The sequence below is a fragment of the Catharus ustulatus genome, chromosome 10 (genome assembly GCF_009819885.2).
Source record: "Catharus ustulatus isolate bCatUst1 chromosome 10, bCatUst1.pri.v2, whole genome shotgun sequence".
NCBI classification, from domain to species: domain Eukaryota; kingdom Metazoa; phylum Chordata; class Aves; order Passeriformes; family Turdidae; genus Catharus; species Catharus ustulatus.
In genome coordinates this window covers 21,465,544-21,485,447 of record NC_046230.1, presented here as the reverse complement: position 1 = coordinate 21,485,447, position 19,904 = coordinate 21,465,544, and the positions used below count along the sequence as shown (strand labels likewise).

The window sequence follows — 19,904 nt, the reverse complement described above, 5'->3', positions numbered from 1 at the left end:
GAGGAGGTGGATTTGCTTTCTTTATATCCCAAGTGCTCTATTCTGATTTCAGATCTGCACCTGCTTAGCAACAAGACATGTTTGAGGGGCCAGCTGTAACTTCGGCTTAAAAGTACAGCTGAGTCAAACTGTGATTGTCCTTAAAAACAACAAAGCTCAGTCTCTAAGTATTTAGCAGTACATCCATATATTAGAATTATACTAGACTCTTAGACCCCAGTGGGGCCTATTTCTTTCTTAAAAAAATTTCTTTGTTTTGAAAACAAAACTATAATTGTTGACCTTTGCATGGAACAACCAAATTGTTATGATTTATGATTAATGGAGTGATCTATATCTGTGTTTATTTATAAATATATATATATATTACAGGATGTACTGTTTTAGAAATGCCCATTCCTGCTATAGTCCAAGTGGCTGAAACATGCAACATGTTTTGGCTGGTGGAGTGTAAAGTAGAGGTAAACATGCCTTTCCCATCACTCACATTTTTTTTTTTAATGTAGGAATATTCTTTCTCAGTTGCATTGTGTCCATCTGCTATTTGCTGCCAGGCATCCCAGCACATGCACAGTTATAACAAGTAAGTTGCCCTCCACCTTACCTTATGCTGAAGAGTTATTCTGGCTTCTCTAGTTCTCTACTTTGAGGTCTTTAACTAAACTCTTCTATGGCAGGAAGAAATTTTGTGCAGATGAAAAGCAGACTGTAGAAGGACATAATAATTATACCAGCAGAAAAATGTCAGCAGACTAATGTAGGTCCCCTATAGGGGTTTGAATCATCTTATGAAAAGTGAAGCCATTAAATAAAACAAAATGTTAGAGATTTTGTTGGGAGTGACAGAAGCAGCAAAATGTTCTTCCTGCTGTATCTCTGACGTTCAGCAATTTTTGGCTGAGTGAAAACAGCAGGCTATCTTTCTGAGTTAGCAGAGCTCAGATGTATATAAAGGTTTCTTAAGGAGAAAAATACGAACCATGCCCTGGCAAAAGTACTTGTTGGGTATTTTATCATAAATTTTTTAAAAAATAAAATAATCTGCATCACAATCCTGGGGACAAATGAGCTCAGAGACGCTGCAGAATCTTGCCAGGATTATCTGGTCTTTTGCCTTTGAATGCAGGCTCAATTAAAACCCAGAATTTCAAGGCCAATCTACGCATTTTTGTTAATGGGGGAGAAAATAAAATAAACAAGTGCTGGGAAAATACCTAGTGATGTATGACTCTCCCCCCAGTTCTTACAGAATTAATAGTCATGATTTTACTGTGTTTATCCAAACTTACTGTTTATAACTACTTATTAATAATTTGAAACACTCTTGAAATTGCCCATGTTCCACTGAAGGAGAAATGGAGACTCTCTTCACAGAATTTCTGTGAATAGGCTCTCGCTATTTGAAGAGGAAAAGACATATTCTTTGACAAGTGTGCAAAGAGGAAAAAAAAATCTGTCTGTGAGTGGGAGTCCAGTTTTTTTTCCCCTGTATCTCACTGAAAGACTGTAAGAAAGGATTCTTACATTACATCAGCCACAAATGACATGAGAATTTTCTTTAAGTTACTTCTGAAGTTGATACCCAGGAGAATTGTTCATGCAGAAGATATTTTTAAATTTTCAAAGAAAAATCAGAGTGTAACTTTTGTTTCATTCTCTTTTTAATCTGACCTGTCTCTACTGGGTCCAATGTTCTTATAGATGAACCCTTTCTGTCTTTTTTGTCCCTCCTTCCTAATGTAGTGTTAATTCACTGACAATGAAGTCTTTGATGCTGAGGTCTGTGTAAGGCAGGTGTTCCTTCACCCTATACCAGGTAGCACCAGCTCTTTATGATTTTTCCAGAGAACACAATAGCTCAAGGAGAGACTTCTGGTTGACCCTTTAGAGGATGTACTGTGTGAGCTCTTTAACCAAAGCTGTTAACAGTGAGGATGTAAAAACTCTTCGAGCACTAACAATGCCAGGATATCTTGGTAGACCTGCTACTCAACACAGTAATAAAGATTGTTAGGATAGTTGGGGTCATTATTTACTACAGCTGTAATTAAACTGGCTGTACAAGGGCATCACAGGGTTGAGGATGAGAGGTGGCTGTGAAGGAATGATAGGAGGTGGGCCAGTGTTTAGTCTGTAAGATTGTGCAAGAGGAACCTGTGGCCAAGTTTGTGGAAAATAGCCTCATTTCTACCTTGAGATTTTTCCTTGACATTTGGTTGTCCTTGGGAATTGCTTCATTTGTGTCGTATCCAATTGGCAGAACCCACAAGGATTGGGTAAAGGAAACCCAAACTCTCTTCTGGTTTAGTTATCAGTAAGGAGCTCTTTACAAGCTTTGTGTTTTCACATCTCTTGTTTGCAGCATGAGGTGGTTTCTGCATCCTGAGCTAATTGAGTTTGGAGCTGAAACATCTTTATGGCAGTGACTAATGCAGGAACCAGAAAGCATCATTTGGTTTGGAGGTCCCACAATCAGCCACAGCCTCATCTCAGCCATGTTTGTGTCATGTTGTAGAGTTCCATCAAAGCAAATAGCTTTATTCTGGGTCTTATACAATGGAATTGAAATCAGGTTCTGTCTCAAAGCATACAGGTCTGACATTAAAAAGCAAAGAACCAAACCCATACATTTTTAAATTAAGCAAAAGATGTAATGTGGGTAAGAAGTGCAATCACCAGCTCCTTGATGACAAAACATGGCATTTTAAAGAAGAACCTTACAGCATCATAACTGACCTTAAACCACACCCTTGCAACAAGACAAAACCTGAAAATCAACAGCTCAGAGTGGCATTATCCATCCATTCTTCTGGAAAGAAGGCTCAAGTGACATAAAGACCTTGTGGTTTTGGTTGTCTGCTCAGGGATGTGACAGCTTCAAGTATCTTCCAGTTCCCATAAAAATAAATGAGAATAAGTGTGGTGTTTGAATGCCTGGCCTAGGTAGGACCCTGCTGCAAGAGTAGCTCAGCAATGCAGGAGAGTGGAACAGATTTTCCTGTGCCTGGGCTGAAAGGTGTTCCAATTACAAACTACATTTAGCAGAATACAGCTAAATAAAAATTGCCTACGTCATACACTGCAGCTAGATATATTCCTGAAGCACTTTAAATTAAAAAGCCTTTACGATTCTAAACAACCCATATGTCTGTCAAAGCTGTCATTGTGCTGCAGCAAGTAAAGAAAACACAACTTAATTTGTGATGAAGCTTCCCCTGGCTGAAAGCACAAGTCTTCCCCATCCTCTGCTCAGAATTGCAGCTCCCTCTCTCTGACTCCTTATAAAATGCTTTGCATTTCCTTTTGAATCACGTCAAGTTAATTTTATGGCAAACAATCTCTGTTTTCTGAAACACAGAGAAGAAATATAATTATTGCTGGGTGGAGGGTGAAGGAGAGTTGGAAGCAAACTGAACAGGATGTTGGTAATTGTTTTTTGGGCACTGTTGCTGGGAAGATTCCAGCTGCCTAAGCAAAAAATATCTCAAAAATGCAATTAATTATAAATGGGCAGCTTTGTAGTATAATCCCAAGATCAGAAGGAGAAAGCAACATCCTACTATCAAAAATAATAATAAAGATCCCCAACAAACATTACTCAGCAGATGATCATTTTGGTAAATAATGAACTGTTTGGTTTATTATGGTATGTAACTAAAGAGATGTTCCCTTGCTTCAGTTTTCAAATCTTTTGAAGGGACAAGGTGAGATTTTAGGATGTCTAACTTTGACCTCATTCTGTTCCTACTGTGATCAGTGGGGAGTTTGTCATAGGGACAATCTGTTGAGGCCAAATCAACACATTGGCAGCTCTTACCCAAAGGTGTGATCCTCACATCAACATGCCATTCTTGTTCCTGTAAATCCATCTCTCCAGTCAGTTCAGCTCTACTTGCCTGTATGGAGACAACACATGGCTCAGGATTGACTGAAATACCCTCCCTGCTTCCTTTGCTCATGGAGACGTTTTTAACTTGTTTGTTTTGGTGTTTCTCATGTACAATTGTTTTCAATTACTTTTGATGTAAGTGGCACTACAGGCAAGCGAGGCTGGCAAGATCTGGTCCTCATTGCAAACATTTCACACTTGTAATCATCTAAATTGCCTTGTGAAATTGTTCATTAGATAAAAATTAATAAATCCTATAAACGAAAACCAACGCACTGTTAGGCTGTTGACATTAAATCTGGTATAAAAACATAGTTGTAAATGAAGTCATCTGTGTACACATTGATTTGGGGCCAAACCTTGAGGTCCTTGAACAAATTTTAAACCACTCTGGAAAGCCTATTGAATGGGAGTGAAAACAGTGGCCTAAGTTGTAGCTCCAAGAGGTTTTTTTTAAGATTTAATTTTTACAGGAAAACATCCCCCTGGTGCATGCAGAGTGCAGGGTCTTGAGGAGAATGGACTTCTCCATTTCCCTGGTTCTGACTATCCAAAAAATAGCAATGTGTAAAATGGTAACATTAGAGTGATTTCTGTGCAAAGCTTCCTGTCTGGGACCTTGGAGACTCAGTGTTTGGGAGGGTGAAACTGAAACTGGCTAATTGTGAAAAATTAGTGGGTAGCACCCAACACTGTAATTATTTCTTGTTCTCCCATTTGAGAAACAGAGAATTCAGGTTGGCGATGCAGGTCACCACTGGCTGTGTTTTCCCCTATCAAATATTGCAAGTTCTTATGTACATATACTCACTAATGATCTAACAGCCTCAAACTGTAGTTTGGTGAGAAAAATCGGGAACTAAACTAAAGGTATATATTTAATTGGAATAGTAATAAGAGGAAAATGCTTTTCTCATTTGTTACAGGATGAAACCCAAATAACACTTTTCAAATCAATGGAGCTGCTTCACAATCATATCAACAACTCTGAAAACTGAGCTCAGCCTCAAGCTTTGGGGTTTAGTAGACACTGTAGGGAAAAAAAAAGGCTGTGAGTTGTCTTGGATGAATTAAAAAAAGGTTAGAAAATGAGTGATTCTGTAAACATAATTTTAGTCTATCGACAGATGGGAGAAATGGAGAACAGGTTGTAAAAGTATAAGCTCAAGCATTATTAATATTGTACTGTTGCTGAGCCAACTTGTAGAGGAACCGAAAAAAACATCCCATTGGTTAAGTAATCACCACACATATGCTTTTGGAGATTAATACTTGGGAGTTTTCAAAGCTTTTATATGTGTCAGTTCTGCTAAAAGGATGAAACTGCAAAAATGCACTGGTAGCAAGTTTAAAGCATTAATAGTGATGTCAGATGCACTTTAAGGATAATCACGACTCCTTTACATCCAGTAGACCTCGTAGTCTCAGATATGGAAATCAGACTCTTGACAACCAAAAATGTTTGAGAAAGTGGGAAAAGACCAAAGAATGTTGAATAATATTTTCAACTCTGGTAGTTATTTCATGCTTTGGTTTTGAGTGCTCTGTTCTGTGCTACTCACAAACCCTACTGGTGATCTTTAAAACTGGTTGCATAATTACTGGGGCTTCATCTCTTTCCTATCAGGGTGACTGAATTTTTTAGGGTCACCTTTATTTTTCCTATTTTAAATAATAGCACTACTTTATTACAGAAGAGTATTGAGGTATTTCAATAATCACAGTTACTGAATTTAGAGTCCTCAAAATCTACCTCCTTAGAAGTTACATCAAATTTGTGTCTGGGGTAGTAACACTGTTTGAAATTTACTTTCATCTTCATGATTTACCCATGTGCTGAATTCCAGATAGAGTTTGGATGTGTGACAAGACATGCAGATGTAGAAAACCAGAGTTTTCTATCCATGAGTTCTGGTATGGTTTTGGAATGCCTTTATTCCATGTTATAGTCACTGATGGGCAGCTGAACTCTTTCATCATAAATGAAGAAGGGGACACAGCTTAGCTACTGGCCAGTTTGAGTTTTAACATATCTGATTTAAAAATCACAATGCAAAAGAAGATTTCTTTTGAGTGAGATCAAATTTGGCCTTGATTTAAGTTTGTTTATTAACAAACTTGAGCCCTTTGTGAGAACCAGATGGGGAAATCACCAACACCTCACAGGCTCACGCCCCCTGCTTGAACACTCATGGTGTCAAGCTGTGCTCGTAGAGATTTGTCAGATAAGAACATATTTCAGTGTTCCACCAAATCTACATGTATTGAAATATAGAAGTAAAAAACCAGGGTCTTATTTGATGTTTTGATTGTTAATGATTAGTGCTGACTGGGACTACCCAGGAAATTGTGTCTGGGTACAGAGGTGCCTGCAATCGTGATGGAAACTGGGTCAAAATTATCAGCTTTTAGAAATCCCCTGAAGTGTCTATTTGCCTTGCTGGCAAAATATTAATCTGTGAGGTTTGTTTCTGGATATTAGGATTCAATGCCTGAAACCTGTAGTGGGAGACTGCAGAGTCCTGATTACATGGGAGGCAAATCAGGCCCACAAGAAGCCTGTTCCTTTTTTCCCTTACTACACCTAAAATTTCAGATGGAAATTTACCTTTGTGACACAATTGACCTAAGGACAATATTATTGTTTAATATGATTATGGGTTGCATGAATCTAAAGAGTTATATCTCATATGTGAATGTGTCCACTTTGAACCCTAATACTTATGTGGGAAATAAAACCAATTGCTAGATCAGTGAATTAAGGTAAAAAAGCCAAAGCTCAGGAAACCCCAGGATCTCAGCACTAGAATATTTGCAATTTCTTTATTTTAATGCTTCCATTTATTATTTTCCTAGTGCTCAGTAAAGGCCCCTTCACACCTACAGAAGGAATAAAATGTTCTCACACTGTTAAAAACAGTGGCCACTAAACACAGAAATATCTTTTCTACTATACCCAAAGTATTCCATTATATTGGTAGAACAATATTTCAGTGGCTATTTGAAGTTCCCTGTAAGGTTGCTCAAGAGGTTAATTTAACTCTTGACAATATCTGCTTTGATATTAAAAATAATCTCAGAATGGATTAAAATAATTCAAATAATATTTTTAATTTTCTGCCCTAGTAATATATAAATTTCTTGAAATTTCAACACCTCAGTATTTCATGTATTCTATTAACCTAGATGGATCTTTGATTCCATTCAAGGGGAGAAAAACATAGCATATCTTTGGAATCACACCTGCTTCTTCCAGAATCATTATAAGATTTGTTTTAGAGATTAGTATGGATTACTCAAAGAAGGTGAAATAAATGTTTATAGCCAAAAGAAAAAAAGGGAAAATGAAAACTGAAGTTTAAGCGCTTCAAAAAACCATTGGGCATTGTTTCTGAGCTAAGTTGTCCCTCACTTTTCCAAAATTTACTGTCAGCAGGCCTTCAGCTGACCAGAACCCTTGAAAATCAAAAAATCATTTTCAAAGAGTTCAAAGTATGACGTTGCACTCCTTTTAATATATTTGCCAATAACTCATTGATATTTAATATGCATACTTATACACCTCTTATTAGTGTAACTCCTGCTGTTATGGAACTTTAAGCTACAATCACATAATGACTAAGTAATAAATCCAAAACGAAAACATAAAGGTCTTATCTCTGCCTCAAAACTCCTGGGCATCTTCACTTTGCTTTCTGTCTAAAGGTTGTGGATGAGGATGTGAATTTTGGAGCTAAGCAAGCTGACAATTTCTTTTCAAAGTCATCCTTTCTGCAATTCATTTTCAGCCTTTTCTGTCTCCCTTGGACAGTCACAAAAGACAGCTTTATTATGCAGTTCTCTTCCCCTATTTTTGTACATATCATTTTCTGTTTGTCATGTTTAGGGCACCTTCATTTCCTCTGTCTCACAGAAGCAGAGATGATTACATTAAGTGTGGAAGTCTTCTCTTCTTACTTTTGGTCAGTAAACCATAGAATTATTTTCCATTATTCTTCATAAATTTTGGTGGGGTGGTTCTGGTTGAATGTTAATGTGGCAAGACCCATATGGTAACAAAGAACTACCATTACAAGCTGGGGAAGGGTAAACTTGTATTAATAAAGTGACTTTATGTTGTCCTTGGGAGATGTATTAGGTACTCGCTGCCTTGCAGTATCTTCCCTTCCATATAAATCCCCAGCAAAAGATGTAGGAGTTAGAAGAGACTGGAATATGTTTTCAATCCTGTTTAATCACTGCAAGTAAAGGGAAGGTATTAGGAATACCCCTGAGGCTAATCCTGACAAATCACCCTCATTCTGAAAGGTAGAACTGATATGTGAGGCCGTGTTACATTGGCGTTTCCACACCTGGCAGAACCCGAGCGAGCCTGAAGCCTCCAGCCTCACACAGAGACTTTGTGAACTTGATCATCTGGATGCCCAATTTAAAGCTCTTAAGGAATTCAGGCATTGCAGTGGTGGGGATTATGTGGATAATTTATTGGCCAGAAGGTTAAATCTGCTTCTCAAGATGGGAATGCCAAATTAATGATCACTTCAGAAATGTGCCTGACTTACCTTCCCCAGGCACAGAGCTGTCCCTACAGCTGCCTCCCTGTCCCCTTTGTGCCTCCCCCGTGCTGGGACTGAAGGTGCAGGGCTGATGGCTGATTTTCCCAAGCCAAAACAACTGCACAGATTCCCAGCTGGAAATGCCATGCTGCACAAGGTACTGTGTGAACAGCTGCTCCCAGCTCTGTCCTTCCTCTCTGGACTCCTCTCTCCTCACAGCTTCACCTAAGCCTGTGGAAAAATGTGCCCACCTATGTTTGTGGTACCCATGTGGGGAGGGGGCTGCCTTTCCCAGAGACCCTCAGAGGTGCAGTAGAGTGCTGCATCTGCCAGCCCAATTTTTGGGGCTTGTTCTGCTCCACCCAGTGCCACATGGCAGATGGGAACATCTGCCCTTGCTGTCATAGCCACTCAGCAGCAGCTAAAGATGAGACTTCATATTCCAAAGTCACAAACATTGCTTCAGAGGATAAATCAGGGTCTTGTTTAATTTGAAAACAGAAATAAACCAAATATTTTCATGCACTGGACTTTGTGAAAAGCACTCTGGGTTGGAATCCTGTTAGTCACACTACCTGAGGACTTCAAAGCTGCATCATGTTTGACAAACAGGTGCTGTCTTTGGAGTCTCTACAGGATTTCCAGATGGCTCTGCATCCAACATGGCCATTAAGGAATAAAACTGTTCTTCCACTCGCATCAATTTCTCAGGTGTGGTATTTGGCTTTTACTGTAAACATGTGTGTCTCATACAAGAATTGTGAAGAATCTTTCCTTAAGATAATGCTTGATTTTTAGAGTTTTTTTTTAAATTCTTTTGTTGGAGAAAATGGATTTAAATGAGTTTAATGCCCTTCACCTTCACCCCTCAAAATTCAACCATACACAATTGCTGGGAAGTGATTTTGATTTCCTTACTGGGAAGTAGTGTGAATAGTGAAATAGTCCTTCACAAGGACATATCTCCCAGCTGAGGAAGCCCTAAAGAGTTTACCTTTGCCTCTGTTTCCTCCCACCCTTCCACTTCGCCTGGGAATACCTCACTGCACCTCTTGCCTCCTCCCCTTCTTGTCTCTGCCTCCTCTGCACCCCTACTTAAGAACTGTTTTGAATCTCATGCTTCCCCTTGAAGTTTTTCCACACCCATCTCCTTGCACATCCCTGATGACCTCTTCTGTTCACCTTGTGAGGGATAAAACAAGTCATAAATCCCACTGCCTGTACAGTTCTTGTGTGACCACCCAAGTGAGCTTGGTTTCCTGCCCTGGTTGGATGGACCCTTATTTTGTCTCCATCTCTCAGGGTGTCATTTTGTGATTCTCAATTTGCCAAGGAGAAAAACCACCCCAAACATCTGCTTTTCATCTGCTGAAATATGCAAATGATATGGCTGTAAACCACTAGTAGTTAAGATGCTTGTGAACTTTTAATTTTGTTTTCCCTCTCTATTCTGAGTCCAAACTTGTAAAGGGCTCTATGGTGCTGTAAACTGGGGCTTGCTCTAGTAACCTGGTGATCTACTGACACAAGTTCTTGTTTTTAAATTAAAAAAAAAAATTAAAATCATAGAACAACATCTATTGAAAAGCCCTGGAAAACAAGACTGACCAATTCTGATTTAGCTTTTACCATGGCTTTGGTGTGTAATTTGCTCCCTCTCTAGCCCCTGGTGCCTGTGTTTACATCCCTGGACTGTACGTTGCTGTTTGCCTAATGAAATGCTGCTCTGGAAGATTTATGGATGCACATTAATAGAATAATTAAAGGTCTTGGAAAGTCTCAGATGAAATTTGTACCAGGTCAGGAGGGAAAAAGGAGAGAAGGGGAAGCGAGGGATGGGAGGTGATGTGCCTGCACCTCTGGCCTGTTGGGTGCTGGCATGGGGAGTGCCCCAGAGAGCCGGGGCGGGCAGTCCTGCTGGGAACAGGCTGAGAGCCAGGGACAGCAGCACCTGCTGACCTGTGCTGAGGCTTTTCCTGGGCGGGAGGGAGATGGGCAGGGAGGGAGGGAGGGAGATGGGCAGGGAGGGAGATGGGGAGATGGGGAGATGGGCAGGGAGGGAGATGGGCAGGGAGGGAGATGGAGATGGGGAGGGAGATGGAGATGGGGAGGGAGGGAGATGAGAAGGGAGGAGATGGAGATGGGGAGATGGGCAGGGAGGGAGATGGGCAGGGAGGAGATGGGGAGATGGGCAGGGAGGGAGATGGAGATGGGGAGGGAGATGGAGATGGGGAGGGAGGGAGATGAGAAGGGAGGAGATGGAGATGGGGAGATGGGCAGGGGGGAGATGGGCAGGGGGGAGATAGGCAGGAGGGAGATGGGCAGGAGGGAGATGGAGATGGGGAGATGGACAGGGAGGGAGATGGGCAGGGAGGGAGATGGGCAGGGAGGGAGATGGAGATGGGGAGATGGGCAGGGGGGGAGACGCAGATGGGCAGGGAGGAGATGGAGATGGGCAGATGGGCAGTGGGGAGATAGGCAGGAGGGAGATGGGCAGGGAGGAGAGGCGGCAGTCGGAGCGGAGCGCATCCAGCCGCGGCCGGGGCAGCGCAGAGCCCGCAGCTCACCGGGCTCAAACTTTGCGCGTGTCCCCGGCGGGGCCGCGCATCCCCCGCGGGGGCGCGCCCGGCGCGGTGAGAGCGCGCAGTGCCGCGGGCAGCGGAGCGCGGCGGCGCGGGGGGCGGCCGGGCCGGCGGATGGATGGATGGATGGATGGATGGATGGATGGATGGATGGATGGATGCCTGGGAGACAGCCCGCCACCCCATTTGTGCTCTCCTCACGCGTCTTTCCTCCCTGCGTTTTGGTGGTGGTTTTTTTTCTCCCTGGGAATTTTGATTTGCAGGGTTTTTTTTTTTTTTTTTTTTTTTTCCTCTTCTCTCTCTCTCCTTCCTGCTGAGGATACGTTTTGCTTGCCAAGTTTGTAGTGACACCTCTCAGATTCCCCCGCTCCCGGTTTTTTGGATCTGTTACAGTGCCCGGTTGTATATAGACTGTATTTTTTTACCTTTTTTTTTCCTTTTTTTTTTTTTTTAAATTTTTACAAGAAAATGGGAATTCTTTGGGAAGCTAATGGATGCTAAGGAGGACGATCCTTTAAAAATCTCCTTTTAATCTGTAAATGAGGTGTACGAAGAAATTCTTAAATTCAGCCATCAATTTAGCTCCATGTTAAGCACCTCGAAGTATTTATGATTGCAGAGCAGGTGCAAACAAGGATTAGGAATAAGGTAAGGGAGCTATTTCTGTCTTTGAGGCAGCAGCATTTGCTCAGGGTTTTCAGCAGCTTTTCTTTATTTTTCTTCTGTAGAATCTGAGCTGATTTATTTGCATTTTCAGTGCTGTTCTCCCGTCCTTCCGAGTCATTTCTAATACGTCTGCGTGATTTCCATCACTAAAACATACATTCCTTCTCCCTGGCTGCTCAGGATTTGGGAGTTTCTTGACTGTGCACATGTTTTGCCTGTTTTTCGGTAACTGCTTAAAACCCCCAATCCTCCGTTTAAAATTATTTCTTACCTTGCACTTTCTCTACCCAGCAGGATTCCTGAAAAAAAAAAAAACAACCCACCAAAGCCATAGAAAATTGCAACACAAAAGCTTTTTTAAAAAGATTTGCCTTTAAAAAGGAGAGAGAAGTAGTTAAAATTCCCTGAGGGAAAAGCAGGGCGGGCAGGGGGGGTGGTATATAATAATCAGTTCTCCCTCTAAAAGCAGATGAACTCCCCTCCCTGCTCCCTCCTCCTCCCCAGCAGCTCCCCAGGGCTCAGCCTGATTTCTGGCCCTATCGGGGCTCCCCGGGGTCGGGGGATGCAAGGGGGGGAGAAATTCCTGCTGGGAAGGAGGGACGGATCCCCTGCTTCCCTCCGGGATGCTGCAGCCTGCTCTCCGTCAGCACGCTTTACTAATTTTTGTTTTATCAGCTCCATTTAGGGATATAAATGGCACGAGCAAAGATATCAATTACCAGCTAACGGCGGCGATAGCCCGTGTTTTATGGGATTTAATGATTTCTCTTGTTTTGAAAAAGCTCTTGTGACGCTAACAATAAAGAACTCCATAAATCATCTAAATGAATTGTGTTCCAGCCAAGGCAATTTTTAGTGTTTTGCTGGGTATCTCCTGGTCTCGGTAATTAATATTGCATTTACAGTTGTGACTGTGTTTGTGCTAATAAAGGTGCCACTACCAAACAGTGGCTCTCTTGCTGTGGGTCCCACGTTCACTGAAGTGCCAGGGAGTGCCTGGGCTTGGCTGGCTGCTGTCCTCTCCTCTGGAATCACAGCAGGTGACTGGGAATGAGCCTGATGGGGAAGGGACACCTTCCCTGGCACTGGAGGGAGTGAAACCCATGAACAGGCTGCTCCTGAAAGCAGGAGGTAATCATCACTTAGGCCTTCTGATTGCATGTTTTGATTAAAAGACAAGCAAATGAAGTTTGTAATTTTTTTTTGTAATTCTGACGATTCTATCATCAGCTTTTTAAACCCTCTTAATAACAAGCAGGAGCTGTGGAGTTCAGTCCTTCAGCAGAGTCGAGCAGTGTTCCTGCAGCACTGTGAGGAAAGCTCCTCTTTCATGTTATCCTGTTGCTTTATTTCCACCTTCTTCTGCTTTCATGAGCACATCTTTTTTTCAGCTGTTATTTACAACCAAGCTGCACTGAAAGGGCTGCAGTAAAATAAGGGTGATCTCCTTAGGAAGGAAAATGTGCTATGAGGAAAGGACTCAAGTTTGGCTGTTTTAACAGAATTTTTAAGCCACAGGGTTTGTATTTACCTGAGTTCTCTGTCACTGTCTTTAGCATGGTCTGCAACTGGTGATGCTAAAACATCTGTAATTACACATGTCACCTATGTAGCTCACTGTGTGTTCAGTTAGAGAACCACTTAAAGCTGCCCATAAATCCTTCACTGTGCAAAAACATTAATCACAGGTAGAACAGGTGCTGGTTCAGTTCACCACACGTTTGGGTCAATAATTGATGGCATAATATCATTGTATAGATATACTGAGTCTGCCAGAAATCGTTGCCATGGTTTTATTTGGTTCAGTCTGGTAAGACTGAACTTCTTGTGGCTGCTGAGTAGGCATTTGAGTGAAGTTAATGGAACCAAATCTGAGAAGTTATTTCATGAAATGTATGCAGATTTTAGTGCTTTCTCTGAGCTCCTCTGAATGAAGTGTTTTATTACCATGAAATAGTTCAGAGATGCTGAGTTCAATCCTACTCTCCTTATTCAAGCAAAAATTTTCATAGCCTTCGTGAATCTATACATAAAGATGTTTTCAATAAGAATTTCTGACTGTGCAATAGGCAATTTAGATGGTAACTTTGATGCCAGTGTTTCTTATTTAAAGTTAATTTGTCAGGGTTAGAAACTTTGTTGTTAATCTCCATAAGCTGGAAAGGGTCAAGGAGTGTTTCCTGTGGTGTCATTGGTACAGCTCCTGTCATTCCCTCTTTGCCAAAGAACAGACTTGCATTTGAGCTTTTAAAATGTCTTTCCTCTGAGCATCAGGAACATTTAGAGAACTGAATTGGTGACTCACTAGACGGGTTGTCTGCATCCCTTGTTACTGCTCATTATCGTTTGTATTGTGTGTGCATTTGAGCATAATCTAGTTCTTGAACTGACAGGTCATTGCTTGAATAAGTTCTTTGTTTATTTTCCTGTTTGCTTTTCTATTTTAGTATGTTTGTCCCCATGCACTGTAATAATGATAATTTCTTAACCAACAGTGGGCTGCAAGCAAGTTCTTATGTTCATGGGTCAACAGTGATTTGGGATTGTTGGATCCTAGTGCTTACTGAGCTATATGGCAAATTAAATCTACAGCCAGAATTTCTGGACCATACACCTCCTATTTAGTTCTTGTTCTTGTACTTTAATCCATGGGATGAGAGTCTGTAATTTTGCAATGGAAAACCAGAGATAGAGTCTTTCACAGAAATTCATTTATTGTACCCAAGTCCATGTGGTTACTGATGGCACTGTTCAATTTTTACATGAAATCTCCTAGTGCTTTCAACAGTGAGGAGCTACCAAAATCCTAATTATTTCTGGTGGAAAGCACCTGAAATGGGACTAATCTGAGATTACTGGTAGTTCAGTAGGTAGTTCAGTAGTGGTTCAGTGTTAAGTAGTGGACTTGTGACCTTTGCTGGTCTCTTCCAGGTTGTAGCCACTAGATAGATATGAAACTTCTAAAAAAGTTGCAAATGTTTTTGAGGAAAAAGAATGAATGCATAAGAAATAAAATGTTTGATACCTGGCAGAAATAAGCTTCAGTGAAAGAAACAGAAGTATGCAGAACAACATTTACCTACTTTTGGTAGTGGTGTTACGAGTTCCATGAGTGGTATGGGATCTCAGGTGCTCCTGCAGTGGTTGTGGAGAAGCTGGACCACTGGGCTCAGCCAAAGGCCTCCAGGTGATGACTCAGAGGAGCACTGGGACACTCTGGGGTACCTGCCCAGTCAGCCTGGGTACCCTGCTGGCTGTGTGATCCACGCTGTGATGGGCATTCCACCTGCAAGGGCACACAGCTGGGATATGTGGCTGGATTCTGTCACTTCTGCACTCCCACAATCCCACCAGAGGCAGCAGGATGAGCTCAGGAAGGAACTCTGAACTTGTGACCATTCCATGTGGGATTTGTCTTGGTTTAGAAATGCCAGAACTGATGAAAGCTGCTTTCCCAGAGATTTATGTCTCCTAGAGTCAAACCCTTCCCCAGTTAAAACACTGGTGAGTGCTTTCTCTCTCTCTTGTGCCCAGTAATGTGCTGCAGTTGCTCCTTTATTTTCTTTCTCTTTTAAGAGGAGTTGACTGAAGCATTCAGAGTCTTGCAGAGTTCCTTGTACCTGTTCTGTCACTTTAACTGTCACCAAATTTGCATGTTTCTCAGAGTTTGGAGTGAATCAACCATTTATTAAGAAATGTGTAGAAGTGCACACAAAGCCTGGATGTGTACATCTTGCTGAGTTAGAAAACCGGATTAAAACTTCAGGCTTGCATAGGACATGCATTTTCTCATGTAAAAACTTGGAAAACTGTCTCACTCATATCAAAACTTCTCAGTGCACAGGATAAGAGTTTGCTGCTGCTGACAGCTGGAGAGATTTCTCCTGGGCTCCATGTATTGGTGGTCCAAGCTTTAAGTTCAACATCTGTCTGAGGAGATCCATGTGGGAAAGACGAGTAATTGCCAGAAATCTGCTGTATATCCAGTTAAGGCTATAGCTTTGCATAAATAGGATTAAAGCTTCACAAGAGACCAATTTTTGTTGTGGAAAAGACCAGGTTGTTTTGATACCAGATGTGAGGTTGATTTCTGCAGCTTTCTAGGAAACAGCAATATCTGAGCATGAGCCTTGTGGGCTGCAGAACTTTTTGCAAAGTCAGGAAGAAGAATGAAATTATTAGAAGCCTTTCTAGATTTTTAAGCATGCATCTACCCCAAGGTACATTTCCAAAATGAAATTTTGTAGTTTTATCAATATGAACAGCCCCTTGACTGTGGTTTGGGGGAAGTTTTCAGATATATTTTCTCTGTGGAGGAAGGGGCTGGTCAAGTCACCTGCAGAGTAGAAAGAGGAGGATGGGAAAGATGAGGAGACTGAGAATAGAGAAAATGAAGCTAGAAAGAAGAGGTGCCAGGAGAGATGATATATTGAATTTTTGTAATGATAAATTGCTAGTAACTGAGCATAATAGTAGGAACTGGTCAGCTATATTGTTAATTAGTTTGCTAACTTCATACTATTAAGAGGGGAGAAACACTGGGAAAGAAAGCATTTCTAACTCTGGATTCCAGTAAAATAACATAAACCCAACTATGTTTTCCAGAGCCTTAGTAACAGAACTGCAATTAGCATAACATTTCCAAGGACTGGGATAAATAAATACCAGATGTGCTTATTTATTTATTTAGGATTTGATCCATTTCCTATCAAGAGGAACTTTATTATTCACAGGAAGGAAAAGAGGGAGAGTGAATTGTTCCTCTGAAGTGGATAGGAGACTTTCCATCCCAGTTGCCATGAAACAGCACAGGAAGTTTCTGAATTTTGAAATATAAATTTGACATAGAGATTTTGTTAGTGCTTTGGGAGTTATTTTCCAGCACTCAGTATGGTGGAGGTTTATCTTAAGGAAACAGGGATATACTTACAGGTATTTATTTTTGACTCCTGTCTTTTGTTTCATGCAACAACTATTCAGAATTGGCTTATCTGTTATTTTTGGTAAAATGTCACCTCTGGCTGAGACATATTTGAATTTATTAAAAAAGCCCAACCCAAACTCCTGAACTCATAAAAATTTGGACTAGTGCCAATTGAACATATTTATTGGAAAATTAAAATTAAAGGTAGATGAAGTTCTACTGAAAGACATAGCCAGGTAGCAATTTATATTGCAGTAAAATGAAAGTTAGAGGTTACTAAGTTATAGATGAGCTGAGTTCTGAGGTTTTAGTAATTATTTTTTGTATTCCTTGCACAACCAGGAAGTTCAGCCAAAATTATCACCTTCTTCTGAAAGATAATGCACAAGAAGGTGATGAAAATAGAAATACTTCGTATGTTCCAAGGAATTTAGGCTTCACTCTGAGTTCTTGTCACATGATTTACCACAGTTTCACTGAGTCTGGGTGTTCACAACATGGGAAAGCACCATAAATTGTGGGAGAGCTGGAATATTGTGTGAAAGTACAGTGGTCAGAAAGATAAATTCAGCGTGCTCAGGGAAATAAACATCTGGAGACACTTCTGAAAAGAAAATCATCGAACATTTGAGAACTTTTCTCATCTTTGGTAGGCTCAGTTAAAGCAGAAATAATTATATACAGGTATATGCATAAACAATGCTTTATGGTAATGCAAAAATACCAGAGAAATGTGTGGTCTGATTCAAATTTCAGTGTGAATACATTGAGATTGCAGCACTGTTATTGGAGTTAATAAGCACAACAAAAGATACAGCAAATGTGTGTGAAGAAATGGCATTTAATTTAATCACACAGTGACTTTGTCAATTTTTGTGTCTTTAATGAATTAATGGGAAATGCATGGTTAGCACCACTTTTCTCTGCTATTTATTTTGCTTGTTCTCAAAAAAATCCAAATATTAAAATGTTGGTTGAGTTTTGGCTTATGTTTGACACATTTTAGCTTATGCAGAGACAAATACCACTTGGCAAGTGAAAGCCTTAGCACAGATTGGCCAGTACTGAACTACAAACATTACTTTAAAGAGACTATTAAAGAAAGAGAGATTTTGTATTGTTTTGGATGTACACTGCAACTAACATTTAAGAGCAGAGCAATTTTTAGAGCATGCAAACCCTGCTGATTTCATTGCTCTTTGTTCACATCCCTCATTTTGCACACTTGCAACTCTCAATGTTTTTGAAGCTTGTTACTGAGGCCAAACCTGACACAACTTTCTATATTTTAATAACTTTACTAGAATAATGAGGAGCAAGATCACTACCCAAACATAAATTTTCTAGCATTTGGAGCCTTAATGGAGACCTTAAAGGGTGCCACAACTTTCCTTTTTGACTGTTTAGCAATGTTTTACATCGCCATCATTCTTGTCTCAGGTTTTTTTTGTTCTTTTTTTTCCAATTTTTCCTTTTTCCCCATTTCACCAGAAGGATGCAGAGGCTTTATTTTCCATTTCTCCCCCTGTTGTTGGGGCTGAGATGCAACAATGATACTGTGCCAAATTTCTGCAGCAACCCCATGTCCAAAGCTTCAGCTGCTGCGTCCATAAGGAAGAAACACTGGGAGCATTTTCACTCTCATTCCTTTGCTTGGCACTTACATTAAAATGAATTCAAGCACTCAATCTATTTTGTTTTCCCATCCATAAATTGAACTGCTACCCTGAGATGCTGTGAGGATTAATGAATGCTTGGAAAGCTCACTGCAGATGGAAAAAGTACAGTGCTGCCTCCTGAAATCATTATGTATAACACTGCATAGTTCAAAAGTTGGGAGAATTTGTATAAAGGCTCTGGCAGATGAAGCAAGAAAATATTAAACCTCCTCTTAATGGTGGAGCCACAGGTCTGTCTTCATTTGGCATCTCTTCATGGTTCAGACACCAGCAGTGCAAAGCATGATCCCCTCTTGAGAGCCTGCCCTGTGTAATGATCTTTGAAAATGAGGAGAGTTGGACGGGGGGAAATCACATTGGACCCTGATGGATGCTGTTCAGCTCTTGTGAAGCAGCACGATTTAATTCCTTTCAAGCATGTTTCTTCCAAAATAACAAAATGTCCTTATGTGTGTAGGTCTGGCCATTCATAAAATGACTGTTTCTTAAACAAAATAAAATTATTCTAAGCCTAGGTTACATTTGTGAAAACAATCAGCATTTGTGATGAGTTAGAATCCCGTTAGGTTTTTTTAATACTTTGTTAAAAAGTATTTAAAATTTCATCTTCTCCTTGGATAGAACATATTTCCCTGAGAATTATAACTTCATAGGCAGAAATTTATATGTGTTATTTTTTTAATGTTTTAAAAATAGCTCTGAATAATAACAAAAATGTAATGAAAATTGTGGCACAACTTTGCCTTAGAACAATGATAACATCTGTGTGCCAGCTATTGCACGTCTTCTCCATATTTTATGTAGGGTCAGAAATTCAGAGAAGTACTAACTGCAGTACTACAGTGGCTTAGTTTCACAGAGTGAAAATTCTAGTAGAACTGAAAAATACATAAACACCAAGATCTGTAATTCTAATCACAAAAAGTTGTGCTTGGTGTTAGTGCAGCAAGCTACTTGGCATTTGGCTGATAATATACTTGAGCAGCTGTCTCACTTTAATTCAGACAATATTTGATATTTCAAATATTCAAGCTGGTTCTTAATCAAAGCAGTGGGTTGTGTTTGGTGTAGATGTGTCTCATGGTGATACCATAGAGAGCAGTGTGGTGCTTTCAGAGCTCTCTGAAGACAATTTCACTGCTTACCTAAAGCTAACTATGAAAGTAAATAATTTTGCAGACTATCAAAGCCAGTCTGTCTTAATTCTGAGTTTGAACAACCTGGTTCCAAACTCAAATGCAGACAGCAAGGTCTGTAAAGGCTGGAGAGCCTCGTTGGTTCAGCACCAGAGGGAGCCGCTTGCCCAGCTCTTGGCCATGTCAAACTCAAAGGAAAGCACTCACAAAACGAAAAAAATAAAAAAAGAAAAAAGGTAACTTGTTAAACACTGCCCACACATGAAAAATAGCATTTGAAAGTTGAAGCTATGTTTGGTGTGCTGATCTTTCTGCAATTTTTTTTTTTTTTTAATTGAATACTCCTACTTTATTTTATTCAAATTCTAATCTGGCCATCTTTTTCCTAGATTGCTGTCAGAAAAATATTCTGCGGCTTGTAGATGGGATATTATAGAAATAAATTATGATTGTCAATGAGAACTGTAACTTT

At 40.4% G+C, this 19,904-nt stretch overlaps 1 protein-coding gene across 3 annotated transcripts in view; it reads left to right on the top strand.

Moving 5' to 3' along the window:
• The first annotated feature begins 11,149 nt into the window (after positions 1-11,149).
• The window catches only part of NLGN1 (neuroligin 1), a 379,078-nt gene continuing 370,323 nt past the window's right edge, over positions 11,150-19,904 (top strand). For all 3 annotated transcript variants that reach the window (XM_033068727.2, XM_033068728.2, XM_033068729.2), the window contains exon 1: positions 11,150-11,675. The gene's annotated coding sequence lies outside the window, so the exon portion shown is untranslated. The remainder of the gene's footprint in view (positions 11,676-19,904) is intronic.